The sequence below is a fragment of the Brachyistius frenatus genome, unplaced genomic scaffold (assembly GCF_029030835.1).
Source record: "Brachyistius frenatus isolate BFR_SWC_R1_liver_20210118 unplaced genomic scaffold, ASM2903083v1 Contig_4, whole genome shotgun sequence".
Lineage (NCBI taxonomy): Eukaryota > Metazoa > Chordata > Actinopteri > Embiotocidae > Brachyistius > Brachyistius frenatus.
In genome coordinates this window covers 9,009,591-9,029,950 of record NW_027210603.1, presented here as the reverse complement: position 1 = coordinate 9,029,950, position 20,360 = coordinate 9,009,591, and the positions used below count along the sequence as shown (strand labels likewise).

Sequence of the window (20,360 nt, the reverse complement as noted above, 5' to 3'; positions counted from 1 at the left end):
ATCATTATGGATGAGTAAGTTTTTTTCTTTTTTCTTCTGATATTGTTATCATTATGTCCAAACAAATGTTCTCCGCTATTTCCTTTCACTGTAGATGAACAAAATAGCGATATACTCATATTCAAAATGTTTTAAATCTTTCTTTTTTTCCTGTTTTAAATAATATTTCATAACAGGTGTATTCCGGAGAAAAGGGCTCTAGAAACGCAGTAAACAATGGATTTGACTGTGCAACTTATAATAGAAATTTTGTCGATAGATTTTTTTATTTTTTTTTTATTTTTATGTACTACTCAGTCCATGTAGGTTTTTTTTTAATTTTCACAATCAGACAGAATTAGTCCTTGCCCTAAAAAATATTTTATAATTTTGTAAAAAAAAAAAAAAAAAAAGAAAGAAAAAGATACAGAATACGCAGCTGTCTATTTTTAGTGAACTGCATACATACGGGGGGGAAGGTGGGGGGAAATATTGCCCTAATGTTTTATACAGTAAGTTTGCAGCTGGCAACAGCAGGACTAAAAACCATCTGAACATTTACAAAAAGGAAACTGCAGCTTTAACAACTATTGCTGGCAGTTCTCCCTCCTTCTTGGTTTTTGGATTAGTCATTGTCTGGGGGGAAAAAAAAAAACACTTTTTTGTAGGAGAAGTAAAGTAAACAGCCTCCAACAAGCGAACCTTGACAACCCAGATTAAGGAAAACATTGGAGATCAAACAGTGCTGCTGCTGGGCTGTTGTCATGAGCTGCCTGAGAGAGAGCTGCAGACTATTTGAACAGGCACTGGGGTTTGTGTGCTCACTTATGCAGAAATGGACCTTCGCAAACGCTGACCCAGGTTTTAAAACACAGGATGAACTTTTCTTTGCAACTTTTTCAGGCCTGCTGTTTGAAACCGCTATTGCACGCAGACGCTCAGATTTCTGCTGTTTCTGATGGGAACAACCAAACACCGTCCCCCGCGTCTGCCTCTAGCAACAAAAATGACTGTACTTTCTCTGCCCCATACTACAACTGAATAAATTGAGTTGGCAGGAGGGAGAGAGTGGGGGTTACAAAAAAAAAAGAAAAAAAAAAAAGCTTGAAATTTGAGGAAGACCAGCTGTATGCATTGTAATGGCGCAAGATGCTTACTGCACCAATCTGTGATTTTGTATTATTTGGAAAGCCCTTGTTTCTAGTTTGGCCTCTTCAGGCTGGGGCTAAGGCTCTTCTTTGTAGAGAGCTGAGGTTCAACTGGTAAGAAAGTAATCAGTCACTCATGCATTCAGTGTGAGGACCCATCCCTGAGTGGTGCGGTCCTCTCTTTCATCTGACGGCTCAGTATTTGTGAACACACATTGAAATACCCTGTGCTGGGTACAGAGGGGCTGTAAACTGGCTGTGCACCCTTGCTTGCAGCTGAATGATAAGGAGAGTTATTTTCGCTCCAGTGTGGGAATAAGGTTCTGCATTTGCTATATTGTTTCTTTCAGATTTATTTGCTGGCTTACCTCCTCCCCCCCCCCACCTCATTTGATTTAAGATACAAGACGCCCTCAAGCCAGTTGCTCGAAACATTTTTTTTTTTTTTTTTTGCACAAAGCAAGACAAGTGACAGATGAATAAAGGGCATTTTGTGGTAAATGAATTTGTCATGTGATTTTTGCATGTTTGATTCGCACGACACAAAGGGGAAGAGGACCGGCAATATGAATACGAGTGCAGCACAGTCATTAGTGCTGTTTTACATGAATGGAAGCGATAACAAAGGAAAGCAGAACAATATTTCCAGGGTAAAGGTTAGTGTGTCCCGGCCCCTGTGGTGCACCCAGGCAGACGGTTCTCCATGCCAGGGGAAGGCGATTGGTCAGAGAGTGGACAGCTTCAGGTGAGCCCTGCGCAGCTCCTCAGTCTCTATGGAGACTGCGAAACGCTCAGGACGGCCATTAACTCGTGCAGCCATTAATTACTGTCTTCTACCGTCATCTGTCCTTAATAAGGGGAGGGATGCTGACAAAAAAAAAAGTCATCCGCCTGCACGGAAAGAGAGGGAGCATGCAATTACAATCAATTAACTTCACTTACAACCTGAATTTACTAGTGGTGTTGTGTTTCAGTACAGTAAACACGGGAGCGCAGCTTGTTTAATGTTGGGAAATATCAAAGTATTTTTTTTTTTGTCTGGTAAGTTCTATTTGTTAGCTTGGTGTTGCCTCTCACTGTCAATGTTGTACTGCTATTTTAATAAATAATTATCCTGCGCTACATGTAGTTGAATAATGCTACTAAAGGTGCAGAAAATGTTTTAGCAGCCTCTGCTATATCACTACTTTCATATGCTAAGCCATATGACTGGTGCAAGTAATGAAAATATTTGATCAGTCCCTTTTTTTTTTTTTTTCACGATTTGTAGAAATGAATATTTTCTAATAATACAATTTGTATATTCATAGTTTACCTTGGCTTTTAAGGTCAAATTTGTTTTGATATATTAATCTGCGAGTTCAACAACAGGAAAAAGCAGATTTCACTTCGTGTGTTGCTGATGGATAGAAAAATGAAAAGGAGTTGGCTTTGCAGTTTGACACCTTTTATTCGGGGAATACTAGACTAGAGTAAATATAACCTTTCTGCATTCTGTACTTATTAACATTGTACTTACTTTTTGGATTTTTCTTGTTTTAATAATCCAGATAATGCCATTTGGAAAATTATTTTACAATTATTAATTGTCACTGGTAGATTTAGTGCAGTTTAGATCCCCTCTCTAGTTTAGGTCATCCAAACAGTTGACTTTATGTACATAATCTAAAGTAATAGTACGCTCATTCATGTAATTCCCTGTTCTCATTGTCATTGAGCCTAACGGCATGGAATAACTTCAAAAATCCGAGTTTCTTCAGTAACACAACACTTGTCTGTTTTGGGAAGGACGCAGGTAAACTACAAACATTTTCTTCCAGACATGAGGGGCTCAGACATATGCTACAAGCTGTGCTCAGCTGCCAGGCGAAACCTTAGCACCTGTTTCTATCAGCTGTCCAGCCTGTGTGTGTGTGTTTATGATGAGGCGGTTGGATGTTGGTGCTCTCTTTTTTTTTTTTGTTGTTGGAGGGGAGGGAGGGTATTTTTTTCCCCCGATCAAATACGCATCGACTAATATTTGGTTTTAAGTTTTAGTTTTCGCTCTGACCTGACGCTCACGTGCTGCTTTGTTTGTCATTCCAGGGCAACATGGAACGGAAGTGAACTTTGAAGTGCTTTGAGAACCATCTAAAGCCACGAGTGAAAGCCGGTTACGTCAGAACTGTAAGTCATTCTATTCTCTGTTATGTTCGCAACTTTATGTTCAAACGCCGGCATATAATTTGAAGCCTGAATCTCCTTGTTGTCGAGACTGAAACTTTATGCAAACGCCGTGCGATGGAGATCCGGATGTTTATTCTTTTGCCCATCATTGCAGCTTGCAAAAAGTAATTCTGCCTCCCGGCAATTTGGGTGAAAATGAATGTGGTGACTAGTTGCTGGTTCCATTGGGCTGTTGTTGAACGCTTATATTCAAAGGTGTGTGTGTGGAAAAAGTTGGCTGTTTCACTGATGTGGGATGTGATAGTGATCTAAAAAAGACAAATGTGACTAGATAACATCAGAGTAGCATGATTCAGTAATCATAATTTGTAATGGGTAAACTTGTGTTGTCGGTATTTTGATGACAAGTTGTGTGGTTTGATGTCTTCATGCTGCAGAAATCACTTGTCAGTCAAACGGTGCGGTTAGATCTGTGATGTATTTTGCCTTTCTTTATGAGCATTCTTGTATTGCCACTCTTCTGTTCCTTTTCAGCTGTGGTAGCTTCACCTGCAATCTCACAGGTTCTTCTTTTCATGGCAAAAAAAAAAAAAAAAAAAAAAAAAGCACACTTCAATTGCATCAAAGTGTTTAGCTCTTAAACCTCTGCAACGCTGAATATTTAGTGTTAAAATAAAATAATTTTTTTTAATAGCCTGGCTATAGATTAAATGATCACTGTGCTCTATCAGTGTGGGAATGAGAGTAGGATCACTTGACATTTACTAATGTGAAAATGTCACCGACTATTACTTAAACCGTGGTGAGTGGAGCAGGCAGCGTGATGTAAAGTAAGGTTGCAGGAGACATTTTTTAGGGCCTCATCCTTGACTTCCCGGCTCTGTTTTCAGTTGGCAGCCACGGCCTAATCAGAAACATAACATGGCAGGGCCTGCTCTTCCATCATCATTGCTGGGTGGAAAGTTGGTGCGCTTTGATCATGTCTTTTGGGTGCATCACTCCGGCTTAGCCTGCTGCTCGCTATGTGATAAGCCATCAGAGTACTCAGATCTGAGCCGGCAGCTCCGTGGGCTCGAGGAGAGACAGGAGAGAGTAATGGAGATGAGGAGAGAGCAGCAATGCAAATTTTGTTGACAGACTGTTACTGCAGCTGTTCTCTCTGCCTTTGAATTCAACAATGTTGCTGTCCCTCTTCAGTCATCTGTGAAGAAAAGGCCATGTTTCATTTTGAAGTCCTTTCTTGGTGGAATGCACTGTCCCCGTGTTGTATATTTTGCCCTGTAGGCAATTAAAACACCTTTAATTAGAGGCACATATTAATTGCCTCAAAAACACGTGATTTAATTATGTTACAAACTGTTATGTTCCGATGTACTTTTAACCATGGCTAACAGATACAAGTTCACTTTGAAGTTGAATGCTCTCTTCTCTCACTGCTCTCCTTAGTCTGTACATAAAACATCATTTTGAACCCCCCATTATGAAAGGGTGCTCCTAATTGACGGGTTGTTGCTTGTTTATTTGATATATATTTACCAGCTGGGAGGTAATTGGGAAGCAGTAATTACCCATGATGCAGTGCAGTGCTTAAGCAAAGGTGCTACCATGCTGATGAGTCTGGAGCACAGATGAAAGTACGCAGGTTACTATTATCATCCTAGCAGGCTGTTTAAACACTTGACAGCTGAAGAGCAGTATTGGCTAATTGGGCCCCGTGTCCCTTATACAGTCTCATTGTTTACTGTGATGATGTACAGCGTGACATCAAGCGCATGATGCTTTTTATCTTTTTTTTTTGTTTTTTTTTTGTTGGTACGATTGTTAACCGCATACCTGAGCAGTTAATAGCGACAATAAAAGGCCAGTGAATGTAAGGGCCTTATGGATTTGGACTCTCTCCTGGTGATGCAGTTCCTTCACTGATAATGGCCTTGTTAACTGAGATTCATTACTTCTTCACTCGGAGTCCCCTGGATATTGAGGGAGAGTGTTCTCAAACTGCTGCGCTTGCCTCGGTGAAGTCATGTACTAATGTGGCTTCGTGAGCTATTCATGGAAGGTGGTGACGGTGCCTTCCCTGACTCCGGATGATTCAGTTGACCTGAGACTGGGGTGGTGCTGGTGGTATTTGACTTTGTTTGCTACTCAATTCCACTTTCACACCCTCTCTCTCTCTCTCTCTCTCTCTCTCTCTCTCTCTCTGTTTTTCACAGACGCTTTCTCTCCCTCTACAGCTCACTCCCTCTAACATAGAGAGATGCACACCTTGTTTGTGTGCAGGCTGCTGTTGTTTGATAGCCCGCTCTCCCAGTAGATCTTCCGACATTGTTGTTGTTTGCCTGTATTGGTTGGAGTGTGTGACTTGCATTTGCCTGGGCTCCTTTGAGGGAGTTTGTTTTTGTTCTCGGTGTTGTAAACAGGGCGGGGCTCCATTCCCAAACCACTCAGTTGGAGATGGTTATTTTCACAGGAGTTATTTTATTTTTTGGGTTGTTTGGTCAATAGATTAGCCTGGAATAGAATTCTGTGCTGAAGCAGATAGTGTGGCTGACTAGATAAACACTATTGTTTTTGTGATTTAAAGAAGAACTGTCATTTGATTTTGTTGATATCTCTACCTTTGTTTGTGCCGGGTGCTAATTTTGAATGTGCCTCGGGTTCTTATTTGTAAACAGATGATAAGGTCAATTTTGCCAGTTTGTGTCATAGTTTAAAAAACTTTGAGATGATCCTTTTTTTTTTTTTTTAAACAGAATGCAGAGTTTGTAAAAAACATTTACTTCTGTAATTATATTAACTCATTACCAACTTGTCTTTAGGTTGTTTTTAATTAGAAATAATTTCAGGATTAAACATTCAGGTAAATGTCAAAAAAGTCATAATGAATTCAAGTCCCAGCCCAAGTTTTCTGAAACAGTTTTTGTATATTATAGCCAGATGGCTGAGCATGATCCGGGCGAGGAATGTCCACTGCTCGGGGTGTCTTTCTTAAGCCCACTAGTTTCCAATTGGCCACACCTGTTGATTAAGGTTAAAAGCTGTAAGCACGGTGTCAAAACTACTGCAGCTTCAAAATTTCACAGCAGTGTTTGGATTCATCACGACTTCCGGCTCGTACAGTATTTTAGGTATGTTATTCAAGTACGGGTAAAACGATCCTTGTCAGGTGTGATGTATCTGTGGCTTTCACTGAGTGGCTCAGCATCAGAGGCTGCGGATGTGTGTAAAGTCCCCTTCAGATGGGAGGCGACAGACGCATCGGCTGCTGCTGATCCTGCAAAGGTCTCCCCAGAATCGTACAGCAGCGAGTGCAGCAGTCCGCCGTGAAGCGCGCAGCAAGTGGCAAGTTAAAATGGCCAGGAGCAGAAATTGGGAAAGTGTGTGCCCTGTAATGAAAATGGAAAACGTCACCGTGCCGAGCCACCTACATGAAGTTAGTCAGAATGGAAAGGGTGGGAAGCAGCTGTATATTATGCTACATAAATACACTCTGCATCATTGAAGGTATAGTTGTACACAGTATGTGAGGTAAAACGCGAGTTTTAGTAACTCAGAAAACAGAGCTAGGAGGGAAAGTATCACAACATGAGCGGTGAAAAAGCTCTGTTTGCTAACCTGCACAGGCCTCATGTCCCCGTGGAACAATTCAATCTAACATGTATTTCATAGGAAAAATAAAAACACACTTAATTTAAAGTTAAAATCAATTGAAATACATTTGTACAAATGCAATTGTTGTTGCACTGCGTAACACATTAACTACATTTTTATTTCATTTTAAATCCAGTCTGAGGGATTATAGGAGTCGCTTAAGCAGTGTTTTGTGTAATAATCCAGTGCTGCCAGTATTCCTCTGTTTCCTTAGATCGCTTCACCCGCTTTACCCATCGACAATAAGCATGCACACGTGTACTCGGGTGACATAACAGCAGGCAGTAATAACAGGCCGATATCGCCACATGTAAAACGTGACCTGTCAAAAACAAACTGACTGTTTACAGTGACGAGGAAAAGACAACAGCAAAAAGTAGATGTAAAACAGGAAAGACCTTTTTGAGTTCAGTGATCAGCTTTTGTACACAAACACCAACACGCGCTTAATCTCTTGACTATCGGCTTCATAACCCAGCATTTGCAGTTGATCTGAATGTAATGCTGACTTGGCTTCATGACCCTGACTCTGGCCAGCTTCCTTACGAATGGGCAAACACGCTCTTCATAATCGGGATTGTTTCACTTGATTGTGGCTTATGAGACATTTTTGTAAGTCACTACCCAGTTAGTCTAAAAAAAAAAAAAAAAAACAGACATCCAGACAGATGAAAGACAGGAGCATGGCTGTGTTCCAAATGACATGCTTTCCTCAGTACATTAGTAAATAGTGCTCTTGCGTGTTAGGACTCTTACTTGTGTTGTACTTGAATTGTGACGGGATAGTGTCGCTTCAGTGTTCAAAACGCACACTCCCGTTCTGCACTTACCGAATAACGACCGTAGCATGTGAATGCATCACGTGCGAACGTATCTGCCGGCTTTAATTATTTCAACCACACATTAACATGTTTTTGTGCCCTGTGGTTCACACACCCAGCAAACACACGTATGGCTTTAATTTGAAAATTCTTTACGTCGCTGGTCCCGCTCTTTACACTATAGCCACCGTTGAGTGTGGAACGTATCCAGCGCTTCACACTCATATTCTGGACTGTTTCGAGCGCCTGTGCATGCTTCCATGCTTGTCAGTGTAAATGGACTAATGCACTCAAAATATTGCGCGTTTCGTATGTATGGCACACACCATATGAGTGGGTGAGAGAGAAACTAAACTAAAACTGAAACTTTATCTGGTACCTGTTCTGTTCCAGGCAGGAGAGTGACACACATGAGAAAAAAAAAAAAAAAGGTCTAATTATGTACTTCAGCACTGATGTGAATCAAATGTCAGAATGAGGATGGCTGGTCGGACGACTGCTCGTTTCTTTGACAGCAGTGGGTTATGTGTGGGTCTTATTGCGCCGCTGAAATTCTATGTTACACCGTATCAAATAGTGCGTACGATGTGTATATTTATTTTCTTGTTTTCGTTGAACAAATTCACCGTTGTCATGAATTGCGCATGTTTTATTTTTAATGTAAATTGTCACAATGGCTGACACTTTTTATTCTTATTAATTCCAAGTATTTAAAGTGTCTTTCATATTGTTCACTTTTCAAATGGTTGCCTGCATTATGACCACGGTCTACAAGTGCAGAGTTTGTGAAACATAGAGTGACACCGGCAAGCGACATTATAGTGCCTTCTGCTTAATGCACATCGTGGTCCAAAGTTGCTTCCCTCCCAGCTCACCACTGTTAACCATTTACTATTTACTGTTTACAGCCTTTTGCTGGAAATTTACTACACCTGTTGTAAATGCTGTAAATATCCTGTGGTTGAAGCAGTCAGCTGTTCTGAGTTATTGGATATTTTTCTTAAAGCCTTTTCATGTTTTGTCTACAGAGTGCATGATGTACAAGCTTTTAATGTGTTGACCAATCAATTCCTCACACAGAAAACAACTCCTAGTGAAAAATGAGTAAATCAATCTTTTCATATCCTACTACAAAGAGGAGCCGGGCCAGGCTTTTGAGTGCATTTCTGTGTACTTTAGACGCAATTGTATGCAGTGATTGAAGGGCTAATTCAAAGAATTTTAATCACTCCGACCAACCCTCTTGCAGTGTCATCTTTTTTTGCAAATGCCCCATAAAATGAATAGATGAGCAGTCTCTTTTTAGAGCATAATGGCTGCATTAGAATATGAGATGGATAGTAGATGAAAATTCTGTATCCTTCATGCACTCTTTCTCTTTCACTCAGTCACTCTGATCTCTTTTATCAATAGTGATCCTGTGTAAAAGACTTTCCAGGCCACCGTGAAGTGTTCAGTTGAACCTCATATAGACAGAGAAATGGAAAAAGCAGAGGTGAGAACAATTTGAGCGGCAAATTGTCGAGGAACTGGGGCAGGATCGACTGTTTTTTGTACGAGCTCAGCCAAAGTATGATTTCATGCTGTGAAACCAATAATATATTTGTTTTGTTTGTGTTTAAGTCTCTCCACCTTCATTGATTGCAAAGCCACACCCTCCTCCCAGATCCGCTGTGACAGCTCTTTTTCCAACAAGTGAGATCATGCCATCGAAGGCTGCGTGTTGTTCTCATCTGGGTGAACCACATAGTGCCAGTCAATATGTAAACAATAATGGAGACGGTTTCTCACTGCCTAACTGACATCTGCCTGGCTGATGATTCATCAGATGTCATCCCTCCAAGTGTTTTCAGGGGTGCACTGTACTTACAGTGGTTTGAGTAATTCACTGTGATCTGTGTTCACCACATTCACTGCCATATACTGTATATATTAGTAGCATAGGCTGTTCTTGTTTGGACTCTGATCCACAAATATGTTGCAATTTTCCTGATCATGTGAGCATATATATATATATATTGCTTCTTAGTGAAGTTACTTCATGGTTTGTCATCAGCATGCAGACCTGAAAGTTGGTAAGTGTTTACCAGCGAAATTTGGTGGATGATATATTTTACTCATCTGACCTCGACTCATCCCAATTGGTTTGCTTCGCCAAAAGATGCAACCGAAATCCCCCCAAAAATTTACTCCGTTTGTTGAACATAGTGTAGGAAGAGACTCTCATCATGTCCAAAATAATGCGTGGGATATCGGATCAAACATTGTGTAGATTGTGTTTTCATGTGATCAGAGGCTTCCTATGGATGACTTCTGTTCTTCTAGAATACTTTTCAAAAAATGTCTTCTAATAATTGATGGCAGATTGTGACACACATGGATTGACTTTGACTATAAAAACTTGGATGTACTTGGGACAATAAAACAAACTGGCATTGCAATATTTTTTTTCTTTCTGCAAATAGACATAGACATTAATAAATCCAGGAATTTTCACCAGATGTCTTTAGTAGCTGATTTGGTAGAGGAGCGCATTTGCATAAAAACTGAACTGAAATAAAATAAAATCTGAATCTGAAAAAATGACGTTTTGCTTAGTTCAAGCAGTATCAATCCTCAAAACGGTTTTGGCATGGCATGTTGGAGTTTTATTTGTCTTACTTGACATTGCACATCCTACAATGCCACAAATGCTTCAGTCTTTGCTGTGTAGGTATTATAGTCTGGAAACCCTGTTCGCATTCAGGTCCGCTCAGCTTTTCTTAAGAGCCCCTTAAGCAGCGACCAGTGGGGTTGTCTGAGTGCAGTGACGCTGAAGTAGTTCCCACAATGGTGACGGTGGTAGAGTTCATGCACTCAACGTATAGTATATGATGGTCAGTAGTGATTTGTTCAAACTGGAAACAAGCCTCAGGAAGGGTGGCCAGGCCCATATATTCATACAGAACATTACAGTACATTACAGCTGGTTACAAAAAAAATAACAACGACAAACCAGTCAAAGCATAGCATCAGAGCAACCACTAAAACAATTTCAGGCTTCCCTCCAGCACCATCAAAGTGTTTATCCATATTGGAATTGATATTAGCTTCTATAGATAGATACAGCATATCTTTATTGGATTTATAAAAATGCTGAAATATCAAGGGGGGGGTGTAATGGTATGTGCATTCATCTCAAACTGTTCAGTACAGGACGGTTTGCTATGAGACATCTGTTTGGGAAGCCCTCTGACCCAAACAAATGCTGTCAGAACTGTGTTTACTAGAGCTGCAACGATTAGTCGATAGACAGGAAATTAACTGCCAGCGTTGGTGTTAATCAAATTATCGTTTGAGACATTTTTAATGAAATATTTTTTAAGATTGTCTGATTCCGGCTTCTTAAATGTGAATATAGTTTGGTTACTTCAGTCCTAAAGTGAATATCTTTTGATTGTGGACAGTTGGTCATTTTAGGCATTTCGGGCTTCGGGAAACACAGGTTGACAATTTTGACCATTTAGTGTCATTTTAAAGATCGAACAGATAATTCACTGATCATGAAAGTAAGTGTTAGCTGCAGCTCTAGTATTTATGTCCCTGCAATGACATGCTCAGATTGAGTTAGTGCAACATCAACCTTGGACGTTTTTACACTCAACCAGTTGTTTTCTATCTGCTATTGCGTGCTGATAGGGTTAATCCAGAAAACTTGGTAGTAGACACTTGTGAGATGTTTATTAATCTTCTATGATGTGTTGAGTTTCACTTGTTAATTGGCCTTCCTGCGTGGCCAGAACCTGTGACCTCTCTGTTCACACTGTACAGGCCAATGACCGCGGTGACCACGTGGAGATCACACTTTAACATCAGCTCCAAACCCCTGCTAGCTTTTGTTCTGTGTCAATTTCAATTAAGTTTATTCAAACATGATGACTGTGTCCTCAGTGTTGACAAAAAAAAAAAAAAAAAAAAGGAACCATACAGACTAGCTCAGGATGTAGACTAATAATGTAAAATATACAGTGACAGAAAACTGCTAATGCGCACTAACAATCATGATTTGGCTTAGTATGCTAATTCTAATGCGTTGGAGCTACGAGGACGCAGCATGGTGACACAGAAGAAAAGTCTTCGGCTTTATTGTGGAGAAACAGCCAATGAGAGACGGAAATAAATATCCATACCAAACAGTGACGTTTCTTTGCTGTAAGGTTTGTTTCTGCCATAGAAAATAAGACAACCGAAAATGACTAATAATGCCAAAAATTGCCACCCCTCTCTAACTTCAGAGACGTAATAGTTTGAGGTCTGTGTTTTTTTGCTCCTTTTAGATAGTGCACGATTTGGACAGTGGCAACTGAAGCTACTCTTTCCTGCGTAAAGACACCCGGCAGTGAGGTTGCAGGAGTTTCCTTGCTTTCATGACAGTGAAACCTCAGATATGTTTTACTGCTCTCTCCACTCGTGCTAATGTAAATGATTTGCATGGAGTTTGTCCCTGCTGATTAAGTCTGTTTGTACTGTTCTTCTTTGGAAGCATGCCAATTGAATTTTCTGCCTTCTAACGTGCTTGGAGATTGGGGAATATGGTTCTCATCGGGCCTGAGGCTTGATCTCCTTCTAGCCTCCCCCAGTCCTTTCACATCACTTTTACAATTAGTGAGCTCGACCATCCCCAAATGACACGCGTAATTAAAGAGTTGGCATTATAATTACAATGTGTTTATTGTCTGTTTATAGGTTCTGTGCAGTGCACAACGCACTGGGAGATTTCTTTGGTGTAAATGGATTTAGGGCTGTTAATATTCTTACATGTGATTTTATGTGGTTACCATCTCAATATATATTTTTTTCTATCAGCCTTTTTACAGTTGCTCCTTTTGTTGCGCATACAACACAATTTTGGCTGCCATGAGAAACTGGCACAAAAACGTGATTTAGTCATGGACTTTTAACGGGCACAACGGTAAATGCGTGTTAAGTAAATGATGCAATTTATTCCCTTCTCCTCATTGCCAGGCTGGCTGCCACGGGACTTCTGCCAGCTTTAAATAAGTGGTGCCCAGATGGTATTCACATGATGCCCACTTGGTTACAAAACAGTCCCGGGGAATAAAGCTGACTGCCACAGTAACCAATGGGTCAGCTGGTGAGCCTGTTGCTTTTGCCCCCGTATGTGCAAAGGGGTTAATGTTGTGTCACTGCACTGAATTCTGTGGGAAGGTCGCATTTTAGGGTTCCAGAAGAAGGGGGGGGGGGGGCATTAATTAGGAGGGCGGGATAGAAAGATGGGGGAGACGGACTAGGTGATGAGCTGTGCCTACGGAGTGATAGCAGTTTTTCAACAGGGATTTATCCCCCTTTCTGATTTAAGAAGCAACGGCTACGTCCACCACGAACACGTTCTCATTTCAAAATGCATATCTTTTGCTATGTTTACGGCTAGCTTCTCTGCCGCTCTGGCTCTTTTAAACCCCTAAAATGATGACACCGTTTTCGTTTGAAAACCAAGGGATTACATTGTAGCTCGGATAAGAAGGTACCCGCGTTAGCTTCTCGATTTAGTCTCATTAGTCACAATGTGTCCTTCCAGCAGTCGCCACCTGAACCTTTTTGGAAGAAAACAAACAGCATCAGGCATCACTAGTAACGGCTGATGCTGTTTATGTATTCAACATACATAAGGCATTACATGTGTTGCTGACCTAGTTGTCTACAGTACGCTAGCAGCTCGTGCTGCTCGCCATTATTTTCTGCGTTTCCTAAAGCTACGATTGCCTTCATGCGCAGAGAGCCGAGCTATTCCTCGAGCCGCTTGCGTCAGTTTCTGTGTTCCGCAGCACTACAGCGCCACACGGAGCGCTCCTGTTTACGGACAACGTTTTCATTTAAAAAAAAAAACAAACAAAAAAAACCCCTCTTTTGAAATACTGTTTTAAAATGAAAATGTATTGGCCAAAGCATCTCCTTGCTTCTCCTCCTCCTGTTCCTCCTCTTCCGCCTCCTTCTGCTCCTCCTGCTCTGCAGCTGTGTCGGAGTCTGGGATCGCTGTCTTCTGAAAAAGTGGTGAACTGTGTCATCTCCAGCCACTAACAACCAACAGCTGCAGCACCAGCCACCAATGCAGATCGAGGGACAATGTGGAACTGATTTTCTAACGCAGAGCAATAAATAAACAAAGCCCCTGGAAAAAAAAAAAAAAAAAGAAACAATACCACAGACAACACACAGCTTATGCAAATGTGAGGGAAATGTGTTCGTGAATCGATAAGCCTTATTTGTGTGCAAAGAAGACTATAGGACAAGAGTGACCATTTTACACAGAGATGCACAATACGATAGGTTTGCTGTTTTATCTGCAGTAGCTACCCCAAAACATCTGTTTAGTTTGCTCTCCTTTACAGTACATATCAAGCCCACATATTATGATGAAACACGTTTGTTTCCGAGCTATGTCATGAAACCGCTCGGAAGTGCGGCTGCATTTGTTGCTTTGTGTACGAATAAGACACCAGATGTCCGAGGCTAAGTTTTAGTCATCGTAGTGGGAGCGGGGTCAAACTGTCAGTAGGTTAAAGGGTGAACAGCATAAAAAAAAAGTGCAGCGCTCAGTTATTTAGAGATGAGAAATTTATCGGGGAATGGTCAATTTATGTCACCGTGTTCAGCTCTTTTACTTTGGATGTTGTTTTGCTGCTGTTGAAAATAAGAATGCTCTTTCTAAGTCGGTTGCAAGACAAGACAACTTTGTTTGTCAGATATCTGTTTTTCCAATGAATGAAAAATGTAATCTCAACAGCTCGGCCCATTGTTTAGCTTTGTCTCCCAGTCACCTTGTAATTGTTTCTGTGTCATAAGCAGCTATTAGTATTGCTAGAAAATGGTAATGCTTTGAGAGACTCATCTCTTCCAGAGAATGGCTCTCTATCACACTCTCACATTCTTTTAAAAGGGAAAAGGAAGATGAATTTTGCCCATAAAGGCGGTATCACAAGGGCTTTTTATCCTAAATGGCTCTGGGGATTGTTATCTGTGGGAAGTGTGTCCTGCCTCCGTCGTGTTCAATCAAGTGTCCACTTAGCTGTGACTGGGAGTAATTGTTCCCAAGTGGGCCACACACTGACCTGTTAATGTCTGCGTTGACCCTGTAACCTTGTCAGCACGTCTTAGGGAGGAGTTTAAATCATGTGGATCTCCTCTGCGTCTTTACGCTACCGGGTCAAGTAGGCGTCGGCCCTGAAAGACCACTCTCTTGTAATTGTCCCCAGCAGCATGGGTCAGCTAGGGGTGTTCCCAAAGATCGGCTCTTATTAGATGAGGTACTGGGAGTGCTGTGACTTAATGGGTCAAGCCATTGATCCGATACAGCACCGATGTCCCCTACTGCAGTCGTAGTCTCCGCTATACATGATCACTGGCTTGGATCTGCTTGAGCGGAAGTTAGGCCACACTTAAGAACCATCTCAACTCCCAGATGTCTCCAGCCCTTTAAAAAGCCTTCTATTGTTTTATGTAAAGTACAGTACAAGCGTCTCTCTGACAGGTTTCCTTCATTTTGAAAACTTGATGAAATTCTTTGAGTTCTCTGTTATTATTGATGGTGTAACAATATATCAACATAACTCAGATTCAAGGCATCTTCTTCACATGGAAGCACACAAAGATACTCAGGAGCACAGTGAAAAAAGCAAATAACAGAGTTTATGAACAAATAATCACAGCGGTCTTCTTTTCAGCCTTTTCGTTCCATTTGTAACATCAGATTACGGTAGGTGGTAATCTTTATTTGCACACTGAGCAAATGCAAGTGAAAAACTCGCACTGTAGAGCCCTTTCTTCAGCATTGATGGTCATACAGTACCAGACTGTACTTTTGAATGATGTTTGTAATGTGAAATTAAAGTCTTACAAGAGGCAGAATCAATATAATACTTTGCTTCTAAGTATAAGTCACTGTCAACTCAAGACAGTGAGTCTTAATAGTTCCAAGTTGTGCTTTCAGAAGTTATCAAACGTGCAACAGGTGAGCTGTTCAGTTTTGTCACCTACCGGGTGCTAATTTCCGACCCAGCTCATACCCCTCAACAAGGCTGGACAGCTTCAAATACCTGTCTAGTTTGCTTGGAAACTCAGAAATGAGTAGCAATTAACACACAAGCTTCAGAGTGGCTGGTTTCTTCAGAAACTGACATTGTTTGTAATTTGAGTGAAAAAGGGGAATTAGAACCACATGTTTCCAGAGTAGGAGTGAATTGAGTGTTGAGCAGCTGGCATGCAAAAGGCCACAAAGGGAGAGCGCTTTACAGTCGGAGGTAAAGTTTTAGCTCCATGTTGGTGTCTTCACGTGCAGTGTATCTTCAAGTGTTTTTTTTAATTTTTTTTATGGACAGATAGCACTATAAACGTAACCACTTTGTAAGATCCACAGCTTGTTAATTTGCATTAAAGACGCAAAATCAGAGTGAACTCTTAAGTGTACGCAATTCCAGGCTATTTTAACATCTCTTTTGTGAGACCACATAAAATCCATCTCTATTGAATCTTCTCATCAAGTAGTTTCTAAAGCTCTTGTGTTGTGTGCGAGAGACATGGCAGAGAGCACTGCTGAAGTCACAGAGGGACCTCTGTCGTTGATCTCCAGAGTGAGAGGACCTTTAAAGTCCTTTTGAGGGGCGTGGAGACACAATAGTGTAGCCATAAATCCACGAAGGGGTGGATGTCTGTTGGGATCAACATATTTTTGGGAGTAATGACAGGCATGCAACCGAGTAATCAGAAGGGTCTTATCTGGGGCCGATGGCAGGCCCAGGAATGTGGACGGGCTGTGGAAACAGCGGCTGCACTAATGGGGTTAGTTGAATTCCACACTGGTGAATTATGAGGAGTTGGGACGTCGGAGCTGCGGTTTGTTGTTTCTGGTGCGAGAGCTACACCGCTACACGCAGAAACAGAGTTATGGATTTGGTTTTTGACACGCTCTCTCATAGAGCAGGCCAATTAACTGGGAGCTGACTTGCTTTGCTGTGCTGTTGGAGACACAACCACATTAAACCGCAAAGTCGTACACACATACATCATGGAGCAACAAGCCACACATGCAGCCATGGCTCTTGTGACAGGGACAGAACCAGAAGCCATCCATTCTTCTGCCTCATTTGCATGATCTGAAATGTATAAGGAAGTCATTAGCATCCTTCCACTTGTTTATCTGGCTACAGAAGAATGCTTTGATGCGCAACACCATGTTTTGGAATAAACAACATGTCCAGCTTGTTTGATATTTTTATTGGTACACATGGCATCATTTATGTAAACGTGTAGTTTTACAAAAGGAAAAAAAAACAAAACCATTTAGGATATATTGTTAGGCTAGCGCCCACTGCAGGGTTTGTGAGTGACTGTATTACTGTGAATCTTTCTTTCAGACCTATCAGACTTCTCGGATCTTTGCCGTCATATTCAGCTTTGTTGTCTGTTGTGTCATTATTAGACCGTTATAAGATCACAGTTATTACATTGTCGCTTGGTCGCAAATATTTGAGCTGACCGCAGTCACTTTTTAGGTTTCTATTTACCTGTATAAAAACAGCTGGATAAAACTCAACAGAAATTCAATCACCGTCTCCACGTCATTTTCCACCGTTTGAATTTTGACCGGTGTGCTTTTCATGACGACATCCCGTTGCCCTCCCCCCTTATTCTTCTATGGTTTACTGGCATCTGTGTGGAGATTCAACGTCACCATAGTACATCACGTATTTGGACCATTGGTACTCGTACTTATCAGTCATTTCTTTGTATATTTCAGAAAAATGCTTTTTCATACCTGAAAATGCGCAACTTTTGTTCGGCAGTACAGAACCTAAATGGCAACAGAAATGTAATTTTGATTTATTTACTCCAAAGTTCAATGCCAATAAATGGCTCTTTTTCATCAAGTGTATTATTAAACTATCAGACTTATACTATAACCATGACATAAAATGAACAGTAAAAGACAATGAAATTGTTAATTGCAATTATTTGTCAGATAATTAATCGTCCGCAAAAAATGTATTATCATGACAGCCCTCATTATCATGTTGAGATCATTGTGTAATTTGGCTTTTATTTCTTATATCAGACTTTAATAGTTGTTATTGGGGAACTTTATAAAATATACAAGTTGTACATCCTTTAATCTGTGGAAACACAATAAGTGCTGAATTGCTGTAAGAAATTAATGCAGCATATTTGTATGTGGGCATTGCAAATTAATAAATGAAAACACTTTTACTGTTTTAAGGTAAGAAACCAGTTCCTGTGATTAAAAAAACACTATTGCTAAGATTTGACTTTGTGAACTGTAACTGTTGCTCATGTGCTTTTTCATATATGAAAGAAAGAAAACTTGATCTGCATGTAGGCCAGGAGATGCCATCAGGAATAAATGTGTCATAACTTATCAAATACTTGTGGCTGACGACGATCACGTTTACTTTTACCAATCCTTATGTCATTTCTGTACGTGTGGGCTTTGTGCACCAGGGTAGGGGCTTTCCCCACCTTTAACTTCCTGTTTGTAATTGTTGTATCTTTCCCCTTCCTTCCTTCTCTCTCTCTGTTTGTGTCCTCTGCAAAACCTGAATGTTCCCGCCCTCAAGACTGTGAGCTGAATTCTGATTGGAGGAATGGAGTGCCAGTCTGCCCGACACCAGTGATCAGCGTATGTGGCAATTCTCCCCCTAATCCCTTCTCTTATTGCTTAGAGTAATGCGTGTGCATTTTGTCTGTGAAGTGTCTAAGAAACGGTTAAATTTGACTTAGCTGAGCAGATCCTAACATATGTACTGCTAGCTTTTCATCAGTTTTATTGTTAAGCTTTTTATGCCATTGAGAGTGGATGTGAATTTGAAGACCGTAATAGTGCTAAAGAGAGATGATTGTTTAGGGTAAACATCTTAATTGCGACTTTACTGACAGATGTAAAAAAAAATACATTAAATTCCAGGACTGTATTTACATAGACCGGTTTCAGATGTCTGATTTGTTGCCAACATGGTCAGTTTATGCCAGCAATACAAAAAGGTCTTTAACTGCTCTTGTGAGTGGCTGTTTTCCAATTTGGAGAATCATCACAGCCAATCGGGGTGACTTCATAACCCTTTAACCTAAAGGTCTCACTTCAAACCTTTTAAATCAATATACTTAAAACAGTTCTATGAAATCGGTACATTTACCTTTGAGGATCCTGACAGGGATTCAGGCTTTTAAAAGTTAGCTCTTCAAAGCCTGAATGGCAAAAAGCCTCTTTGTTTCTTCAAATATAACCTTGATAAACCAAAGCTACTGCATACTTTTAGGTAACAGTTGTCATTTTAGCCAATTAAATGCTCTCTGGCTAAAACTTCCTCCTCCTTCTGTACATTTGAAGTGTCTTTGTCAATAGGCTACGTACCTGAAATGATGAATCAGTTAGTCCATCAACAGACTATTGATTGCCAACTGTCTCTTAATATACATTAATAGATTCCAGAAATCTTTGAATTTTTTTGGACCTTTGGTGAGACAAAATACGACATCTTCTTAGGCGCCAGGAACGTGATGATAGAAAATTGTTTGCTTTTTGTTGACATTTTATTGGCCACATAGTCAATGGAATAATCAAGACAACAATTATCATTTGCAGTCCTAGTAGTTTATAATTCATATCAGAAAGTTAGACGCTTTCAAGTATTTGTTGTCAAGAATACTCAAGGATCTTCATCCTGTTGAGCTGAAATGCGTTCGATATGGATGTGAAAGGCATAACATTTTTTGTGTGTTATGAATACGTTATTATTGCCGGATTTTAATAATAATTAATAACATCTAATCATATTAGAGCACCTAAAATCGTATGAAATATTGGACATCTGTTATACGGCACACTGCCCTCTGCATGAATGTTGCACCATCAGCTGCTTTGTGTTCGTGACTCTCCTTTGTTTTTTAATATCTTTGGCGTACAGTAGTCTTTCTGTCCCTCTGCTCATCTCTGTCTGCCCTGGGAGCCCTGATTGGCTGAACACTTTCTGCATTATAGTCTGGATGCTTGCCAGCTATGCTGCCAGTGGCTGCCGTGCCCCCTGATCAGAAGAGAATGTGACATTTGTGCAGAGGTAATGGAATCTGCGTGCAATTAAATCTCTGACTGTGAAGAGGAGTCTATCTCCTCGCTGCTCCCCCCCCCCCATCTCCTGCCATTCCCAGCAGCAGGGGGGGTCAGGCACGATGATGAAACCGTCCCAGCAGGCCCCTCGCTGTACTCTTGTTTCCCAATCTCCATGTCAGGTTGTATTTTTTAACTTTGCCGCACAAGCCATGCCTCTATCTGGCAATTAATTACAGAAAATGTCCATTAGGAATCTCTCCAGATATTGTACAAGAATTCATATTCAATTATGAAAATTACGTTATGGCGGCAACGTTACCACTGCGTTAATGAATTCTGCTGCAGGTGACAGTTGTTATTTTGTGGTGAGTGTTGTTGGCTCGTGAAGCATGTTTTTACTTTTTTGTTTGAGAGGAGTAGCGCATAGCAAGACGGAGCGAAAGAAAGAGAAGCAGAGGGCAGATTCATGCATGGTTA

At 40.8% G+C, this 20,360-nt stretch overlaps 1 protein-coding gene across 2 annotated transcripts in view; it reads left to right on the top strand.

The window, feature by feature from the left end:
* foxp1b (forkhead box P1b) overlaps positions 1-20,360 on the top strand; it is a 156,534-nt gene that overhangs the window by 1,662 nt on the left and 134,512 nt on the right. For both annotated transcript variants that reach the window (XM_069714524.1, XM_069714533.1), the window contains exons 2-3: positions 3,213-3,293; positions 18,394-18,455. The gene's annotated coding sequence lies outside the window, so the exon portion shown is untranslated. The remainder of the gene's footprint in view (positions 1-3,212; positions 3,294-18,393; positions 18,456-20,360) is intronic.